The 10,032-nt window shown below is 33.0% G+C and overlaps 1 pseudogene; it reads right to left on the reverse strand.

The window, feature by feature from the left end:
• Positions 1 to 1,609: 1,609 nt before the first annotated feature.
• Positions 1,610 to 4,303, reverse strand: LOC124232119 (olfactory receptor 5L2-like; annotated as a pseudogene).
• Positions 4,304 to 10,032: the final 5,729 nt, after the last annotated feature.

Consider the following 10,032-nt stretch of genomic DNA (forward strand, 5'->3'; position numbering starts at 1 on the left):
AAATGAAATCTTAAGAAACTAAGAAAACAAACTAACTGTTAACACTGTAGGAACATAGGGCATGTAAATTATGACTGACTTTGCCTTTAAAAGATGGGTGAGTTAAGCTTGAAAATGGACACCTAAATGTCTTGGGTTCTAATCCCTGGAAATGTCACCTTATTCAGATAAAGCTTGCCTGCAGATGTGATTAGTTTAATGATCTTGAGATGAGGAGAGTATTCTGGATGATCTGGTGTGCTCTAAATGCCATCGCAAGTGTCTTTTATAAGAGGGAGACAGAAGATTATTTTACATACACAAGAAAATGCAGTAAAGATGGAGAAGTGAGAGGTTTGAAGATGCTAGCCCTGAAGACTGAAGTAATATGACCACAAGTCAAGGAATACCTGCAGCCACCAGAAGCTGGAAGAGATAAGGAAAAGATTGCCCCCTACAACCTCCTGAGGGAGTATGGTCTTGCTGCCACCTTAGTTTTGGCCCCGTGATTGGATCTCACATTTCTGATCTCCAAAATTGTAAGAAAATACGTCTATTGTTTTAAGTCACCAAATTTGTACTAATTTATTTCAGAAGCTATAGGAATCTAATTTAATGGGTTTATAATATAAGGGATTTAGAAAATATAATGAATGCTTAAAATAATATCAGGCAGAGCAAAAAAATGTTAACAAGGATATGGAAACTTTAAAAAAGTATGGTATCATATATATGATCCACTTGTTTAATCGAAACTTAAGATAAAATAGAGAACAGAAGATAAGAGTAAAAACAACAATATCAATAATAGCAGATAATTTATTAATCAGTTATATTATACCATACATAATGCTAAGAACTTAAGATGTATCATTTAATTTTTATGAAAAATTTTTAAGAAAAGTAGATTATTGTCAATATTTTGCCAAAGAGAAGATTTTAAAAGTTACAAAATTATTGCCTTGAAATTGAAATGCTGGTAAAAAACAAAATAACCAAAAGACCAAAAAGTAATACCCAGAAGTACTCGTAGGACATGTACTTCAAATATTCTTGGAAAAAAACATAGAATATGAGGCAAATGCACATGCTTTCCATGTGAAAAATAATAAAGTCAGTTTAACAAGAATGGTTTCATGTGTGGCCGGCCTGGTTGCATAGTGGTTAAGTTTGTGCATTCTGCCTAGGCAGCCCAGGGTTCACGGTTTCAGATCCCCAAGAGGACCTAGCACAGCTCATCAACCACACTGTGGCAGCATCCAACATAAAGTAGAGGAAGATTGGCAAGGATGTTAGCTCAGTGACAATCTTCCTCAAGCAAAAAGAGGAAGATTAGCAACACATGTTAGCTTAGGGCCAATCTTCCTCACAAAACAAACAAACAAACAAACAAAAAATAAAAGTATGGTTGCAGGCATTACAGATGATGAAAAGACATATCTCTTTATGTACACTTTTTTAGAAATATATTGATGTTATTTCAAACCAGGAAACTATGTCTAACAATATCACCCGAAAAACCCATTCAAGACAGTTAGAGATCAGAGAAGAGCAGCATAGGTACCTGATACACTTGAACTCTCCAAGAAAGAGGATAAGACATGGTTTAATAAAGATAGGCAGCTGGAAAACAAAAAAAGCATGCATCATCCGTTAGCTCAAAAAATGCATCCCTATTTTACTTTCCATTCACATCCACTCAAAGCTAGCCCCTCATTGAAAGTCTTTGATAAAACCCTGACTCTTGCTAAGAAAATAGCTTTTCAAAAGGGAATTTGGATCTCAAAACTCTTGAGAGCTTCTTTCACATCCTTGTTCCTCAGACTATAAATCAGGGATTCAGTATGAGAATCACTGCATTGTAGAATATCGAGGCTACTTTGTCAGTATTAATACTCTTGACAGAACGGGGCTGGCAATAAATGAAAAGTATTGCTCCATGGAAAACAATGATGGCTGTGAGGAGGTAGGTGCAGGTGGAAAAGATTTTGCACTTTCCGTCTGCAGAGTGCATCCTTAGGATGGTGATGAGAATAACAAGCAGGAGGTGTGGATGATCAAGATGGTGATGATCTCATTGAAAGTGGCCACAGTGAACACCACAAGTTCATTCCTAGAGATATCATAACAAGAAAGAATAAAGAGAGGGAGTAAATCCAAAAAAGAAAAAGTGGTTAATTACATTCGACCTATAGGATGGGATTTCAAGAGCTAAACACATGAACCAGAGAACACACAGTTCCAGAGAAGTACAGCCAGAAACCAGCACCATTCAAAGTTTCTGGGACATGGAGTCCATGTACAGCAGTGGGCTACAGATGGCCAAGAAATGATCATAAGCCATCACAATCAGCAGGAATACCTCAGTGACTGCACATGCCCAAAACAATTAGAACTGCATCATGCATCCCAGGAAAGAGATGACATTTTTCTTAAGATATTGGATAAGATCTTTGGCGTGATGATTGTGGAACAGCAATGATCCGCAAAGGATAAATGGCTGAGAAAAAAGTGCATGAGGGTGTTAAGTTTAGAGCTGACCTGAATCAGTGCAATTATGTCAAGGTTGGCCCAAACGTAGTGACTCCATATGTGAGAAGGAACAGAAGGGAGAGAAAGACTCTCAGCTCAGGGGATCTGATAATCCAAGAACAATGAACTCTGCCACAGTGGTACAGTGCTCTTCTCCTATTTACATCATATATCAGGTTTGGGAAACCAAATGATGGTGTTTTTTTTTTTGGTTTCTTCTGAAAATAGAATTAGAGAGAAAATAGATTTATATAAACTTCAAAAAAATACATCAATATCAAACAGAGTACATTTAAAACACAATTGTCAAATAACTCAAAATGTTCACCATCTCAGTGGAGCCCACAGATAAAAATTAATTTAAAAATCAGCAGAAACCTATCTGTGAATAAAATTAGTTTTACTTCAAATCAGGAGAACAGATTGATTTATTAATCTATATCTATCTATCTATCTATCTATCTATCTATCTATCTATCTATCTATCTAACTATCTGTCTGTCTATCATCATCACCAGTACTGAGAGTGGACATCCTGCATTGTTTTTCACTATAGGGGAAATCATTCATTCCCAAACCATTAAGTGTGATGATAGAAGCAAGCTTGGTAGTAATTTTCTCTATTGAAGTAATTGAATAATTGAATTGAGTAATTGAGGTAATTTTCTCTATTTCTAATTTGTTGGGAATTTTTATCTTAAATGGCTGTTGGATTGTGGCAAATACTTTTTTCTGCATATTTTGAGGTGGCCAGAAGTTTTTTTGTCTTTAATTCTATCCGTGATGTGTTACATTAATTGTTTTTCATATGTTAAATCTACCTTGCATTCCTGGAATAGATCTCACTTGGTCATGATTTATTATCCTTTTATGTGTGTTATGAGAGTTATTTTGCTAATAATTTGCTGAGAATTTTATATCTACCACTATGTGGAACATTGCATTTTGTTTTCCTTCCTCGTGTTTCTTTCTTGACTTTGTTATTAGGGTAATACTGGCTTAATAACATGAAGTGGAAAGAGGATCTCCTTTTCTAATTTTGACATAAGTTAATCAACTAGTATTTTTTATATAGGTGTTTTGTAAATGTAACCAGTCAAGCCATCTATGGCTATATATTGGTAATAGAGGAGAACTCTGTCACAGTGGTACAGGTTTAATTATGAACTCAATCTATTAACTTGTTATATGTCTATCTAGATTTTCTATTTTTTCTTTTGTCAGTTTTGGTAAATTTGTCTTTTTAAGAATCTGTCCATATCATCCAAGTCGACTAATTTGTTCACATATGCCGTTCATAATATTCACTATAGTCATTTTAAAATCTGAATATGCTAATTTGTATCTCCTCTCCTTTTTTCTTAGTAATTCTAGAAAACATTTTGTCAATTTTATTGATTTTTCAAAATTCAAACTCTGATTTTCTCTATCAATTTCTAGCTTTCTATTGTTGGTGTATGCTCTAGAGTTTATTATATCCTTCCTTTTACTTTTTGTTTGTTAGCTTTTAGTTAATTATTCTTTTTTATAGTTTCTAAATATGGAAGCTAAGCTTCTAGATTTGACATATTGCTTCTTTACTAATTTAGGTATTCAAAGTCCTAAATTTCCCTTTAAGCACATTAGAAGCATCTTTTAAAATTTTACATATTATGTTTTAATTTTCATTCAATTCAAAATTTTATATAATTTGTATTGTGCTTTCTTTTTTCAACTTTGATTTATTTAGAAGTGTGTTGTTAAATTTTGAGAGGTTTGTCTATACCATGGATACAAATCCTTTCTCAGACATGTACTTGGAAAGAATATCTTCTATTATAAGTTTAGTCTTTTCATTCTTGCAACAGTGGCTTTTGAAGAGCAAAATATTTAATTTTGATGACGTCTCACATAATTTTTCTTTTATTCACCATGATTTGGAATTCATATGTAAGAAATATTTGTCTAGGTTCCAGCCCCTTGGCCGAGTGGTTAAGTTTCTGTGCTCTGCTTCAGCAGGCCAGGGTTTCGCTGGTTCATATCCTGGGTGCGGAAATGGCACGACTTGTCAGGCCATCCTGAGGTGACGTCCCACATGCCACAACTAGAAGGACCCATAACTAAAATATACAACTATGTCCTGGGGGGACTTGGGGAGAAAAAGCAGGAAAAAGAAAACAAGAAGATTGGCAACAGTTGTTAGCTCAGGTGCCAATCTTTAAGGAAAAAAAAAGGAGAAATATTGGTCCAATATGAAATAACAAAGAATGTTTTCTTGTTTTCTTCTGGAAGTTTTACAAATTTGATATTACACTTAGTTTTATGATTATTTCAGTTAATTATTGTATATGATGTTATTTATGGATTTATATCCCATAAACCATCTTTTGCACGTGGATGTTTAAATTATCCATCATTCTTTGTTAAAAGACAATTTTTTCCATTGTACAGACATTGTATCTTTGTGGAGAGTAATTTGACCTTTCAGATGTGTGTCTGTATTTGGATCCTCTACTCTCATCCATTGACTTATATGTTTATATTTGTAATACTGCATTATCTTAGTTACTTTACCTTTATAGTAGTTATTGAGATCAGATAGTGAGATGCTTCCAATTATTTTCTCACTTTCAACTTTGTCTTTTTTTAGTTCCTACTGCATACATTTTATAATCAGCTTGTCAATTAATTTAAGAATCATGTTGAGATTTTGTTTTGTTGTTTTTATTTTTTCTTTGTTCTACTCTATATGTATATTAATATATCCATGCATGAGGTCTTTTCTATTTTTTTATATTTAACTCATAATGTCTATAATTAAGAAGATTTCTTTAGATTGTGCAGAGATTTGTTTTGTTAAATGTCTAATATGACAATCTCCAACTTTAATTTGGATGTCTAGACTATTTATAGTTAATGCAATTACTTATATGGATTAATTAAATCTATCATCTTTATACTTTATCTCTATTTGTTTAATCTATCCCTTGCTTCTTTTCTTTTTCTGTCTTCTTCTGTAAGAATTTTTCTGTGATTCCACTTATCTTGCATCCTCTGTTGACGTATTATTTTTGCTTCCTTAAAATGATAATGGTTTTCTAGGAGTTCACAGTAAACTTTTTAAATAAATCATTGGTCTCCTATGGATCTTGAAACAGTAAACTTCTAAGTCCTCTCTTACCCATCATGATATTATTATGTATTATACTCTGACAGAACCTATAAGTACCATTTCATTGCTATTCTTTTTTCCTTCAGACAGTTTGATGTCTTTTAGAACAATTAAAATATGAAAAAAGATCCACTTATTCTTTATAAAATTACCAGTGTTCATTTCTTTGGGTAGCTTTAATTTTCTGTCTGGTACTATTTTCCTTCTCCCCAAATGATGCATTTTAATATTTCTCATAGTACATGCCTATGGGTAATTCTTTCAGTTTTGTTTAGTCTCAAAAAAGTTTTTTCGTCCTTCACTTTTGAAAAAATTTGCAAGATATTTTCATGTGTATATCATTCTGGAGTAACTGATTATTTGTTGTTTTCCTTTTGACATTTTCAATTTGCTGCCCATTTTTTCTGACTTTCACATTTTCTGGCAGGAAATCTGCTGTAGTGCTTACCTTTTTTCCTTTAGATAATCCAAGATAGATTTGGTTTTGTACCCAATGCCACCCTCCTCCTCAAACAAATACACAGGGGACATTTGACAATGCCTGGAATATCATTGATTATCATAACTGCAAGGGAGTATTGCTGGCATCTAGTATGTCGAGGTCACAGCTACTGCTAAACAATCTACAGTGAACAGGATTGTGCCCCACAACAAAAATTGCAAAATGTCAATAGTCCAGATGCTGAAAAGCCCTGCACACTATGTAATGGTTCTTGCATTCAATATTTTCTCTTTTACTTTCTTTACTTCTGTGTTGTGTTGTGCATGTATTTTCTTTCTGCTTTGTGTTCTCTGAGCTTCTTGGATCTGGATTTGATGTCTTTCAGAAAATTCTTTGCCATTATCTCTACACATATTCCCTTTGACATGACCTCCTCCTTTTTTCTGAGGTTCAAATTATAGTTATTTATACTACTTGACATTGTTACCCAGCTGCTAGGTGTTTTCTTCACTCTTTTTTGTGTGTGTCTCTGTAACTTTTGGTGTTTCCTCTTGTTCTATCTTTAATTTCACTAATTCTTTTCTCATCTCTGTTGAAGCTACTGTTGTGCTAAAATATCCTTTATCTCTGTTATTTTAAAATTTTTTCTAGCATTTCATTTGATTCATTTTAATAGTTTCTATGACTCTGCTGAAATTCCAAATCTATTCATTCATGTTGTCTACCTTTTCCACTGGAGCCCCTAGGAATCATATTTACTTTAGATTGCTGGTCTGCTGTTTCTAATCTCTAGGTCATATCTGAATCTAATTCTGTTAATATCTTTGTATTTTTGTAGTGGGCTGTGTTCTTATCATTTGTATCATCATATAATTTTTGCTTAAGAAAGGATACCATTTGTAGAACAACAGAGACCGAAGTAAATGCTATTTTTGCCTGGAAATTCACTCACTTCTTTTGCTTAACATTAAGTGTAGGAGTTGAGCTGGGCTTTAGTTTTGTCAACACTATGGCCACCTCAGGGCACCACAAGCTTCAATTTCCTCTAATGTTACCTTACATTAGGATAGAAGGTGGCTTATAATATATTTTCAATGTCTAATCCACTTTAAACTTTAAGTCTTCCCTTTGCACAGGTACTCCAGAGAAGATCTCTCCCCTTATCCATCCCCCACCCCTAACAATGGAATGTTATCACTGGTAACTCTGTGCTGGTGTTAGTTGGTCACCTGGTGACCCCAGCTATTCAGTGGGTTCCAAAAATGTTTAAAGCTTGCAGAATATCTAGCTTTTTGTGCTGTAGTATTGGGAGCAAATCTCTTTCTAGCTTGCTACCTCTTATACTTAAGCCAGAATATTGATAACATTGGTTTAAGAAAGATTCAACTAAGTGAGGATCAGTCATGGTAGCCTAGTGACTAAGTTTAACATGCTTCACGTCGTTGGCCTCGGTTCAGTTTCCAGGTGCAGACGTACACCACTACTCTGTCAGTGGTCATGCTACAGTGGGGGCTCACATACAAAAAGGGGAAGATTGGCAGTGCATGTTAGCTCAGGGTGAATCTTCCTCAGCCAAAAAGAAAAAAAAAGAAAAGAAAAGATTCAACTAAGTGAAATTGTAACACATTTTAAAAATTGTCATTTAATAAATGATACCAAAGAGCTTTCTTTCTTTTTTTGGTGAGGAAGATTGGCCTTAAGCTAACATTTGTTGCCAATCTTCTTTTTCTCTTTTTTTGTTGTTTTTTCTTTTTTCTCCCCAAAGTCCCAGTACATAGTTGTATATCCTAATTGTAAGTCCTTCTAGTTTTTCTATGTAAGATGCCACCACAGCATGGCTTGATGAGCAGTGCTAGGCCTGTACCCAGGATCTGAACTGGTGAACACTGGGCCACTGAAGTGGAGCATACGAACTTAACCAATATGCCACCAGGACAGCCCCATCAAAGTCATTTTAAAAACTTCTAAGAAACTAAGAAAGTTAATTTCTCCAATGACTGCTTTCATTTTAAAGCTAGAAGATTACCAGATGCACCTTAAACAATGAATCAAATGCATATAATTATGTTTAGCAAATTATGAAAATAATTATTAATGATAAGGGCTCAAGAGGTTTTTGACTTAATATGTATGTAATGTTAAAAACTAGAATGACATCCCTACTACAAAAAAAATGCAATTGTGTTCCTATTCTTCTTTTTGTAACGTGATAAAATTTAAGTATGCTGACATCTATATTATTAAGGCAATAAAAATATTCATCCATGGATATTTTTACTAATTGAAGTTAAAAAATAAAAACAAACTTCATGCCAATCAATATCATTAAGAGATGCATTTCTGGTGACATTTTATAGTTTATCTTTGAAAATTTCATAAAATTTGTAGCATATTTAAGTTACTGAATAGGAGTAAGATAATGATCGTTATAATGGTAATCCATTGTAGAAAAAAATCACTTAGAACTTTATTAACAAAGGAAACAAAGGTAAATTTACAGATATTTTTGTTGCAAAGTAATGTGCTTCTATGATTATTAAGGGACAAAATTCTGGGCAGTAAGGGAATTTAAAAATTAGTTCAGGGATAAAAGAAAAAACATGAAATCTGATGCTTCATATATTTTGAATCTAATTATTATGAACATGAGATAGCTATGATAGGCATTGGATATTAGATTTGTCTTTTTTTCAATTAAATTTACATTGTTATTTTTAAAATCCTAACAGCTATAGAGATTTTTAAATTAATTTACTTAAGAAGCACATGAGTTAATAAAGATTGAATAGCACTAATAAAAATCATGCTCTATAGCAGCTATAGAAGTTACCAAAGGTAATTTGAATGCTAAAATTAGAAAAGGAAGGAACATGAAACTTTATATCTGTATTTAATGAAGTGTCAAGACCTGTAGGGTTGAAGTCTCAAATTATCGTTTTGATTTTGTCACCTATTATTTTAAAGCAATGATCAGAGCACTTAAAGAATATGTGTCTCCATTTCCTCGGAATAAAAAATACGGAGATTCTGTCTCTGGTTTCAGAAAAATTTAGTCATCCTTTGACTAGATAGAAAAGAAACATGAAGATTTATTCTCTGAAAATGAATTATTCATCACTGATTCCAATCATGGCCAATATAACTTTTCTGCTACTTAGCTACGATTGTTCTAGTACAGTTAAATATCAACTAAATGACAATGTGGAGAAAACAATATTATATTTGTGAATATATAAAACAATGTTGGTTGTCATTACGTATCCAAATATTACCCAGAAAAAAAGGTGATATTAATTTATCGTTTTAAATTTAAAACCATACAACCATTTTAAATATTTTCATTGAACCAATATGAAATTGTTGCTCAGTTTTACCTTCACAAAAGCAGCTAAAATTTGTTCTCTCAATATTTTGGTGACTAAATTTAGAATTTGATTCAGACACAAATAGTATAAAAGGGGAAATGCATATAAATAATTCAAGCAAACTTGATGATAGAAGGGACAAAAGAAAAGATCGATATGTTACAAAGTTTCCAAATCAGATACCTCTGTCTATGAGGGCATCTTATAATAAATATCTCAATTGTTAAGGGAAAGATTAATCCTCCTTCATATATATGGTAATATAGGCTTGATTTTTTTTGGTTTAGATTACAATAAAATATTAGAGTCAATTTAAAGCAACATTCAAGTCCAAGGAAAGCAAATAGCTCTCAGCACTTACAACAAATCCATTCAATTATTATATGAAGACTGCCTAGAGTCCTGATGAAGAAAATTGATATTCACCCTTAGTCAAGTGCCATATGAATTAGTGACATACTTACACTGATTGGTCAGTGATAGAAAGGAAGCATAAAACATAGAGGATAAATATATTTTCTTTCTTTTTTTTTTTGAGGAAGATCAGCCCTGAGCTAACATCT

Source organism: Equus quagga, unplaced genomic scaffold (genome assembly GCF_021613505.1).
Source record: "Equus quagga isolate Etosha38 unplaced genomic scaffold, UCLA_HA_Equagga_1.0 HiC_scaffold_2569_RagTag, whole genome shotgun sequence".
NCBI lineage: Eukaryota > Metazoa > Chordata > Mammalia > Perissodactyla > Equidae > Equus > Equus quagga.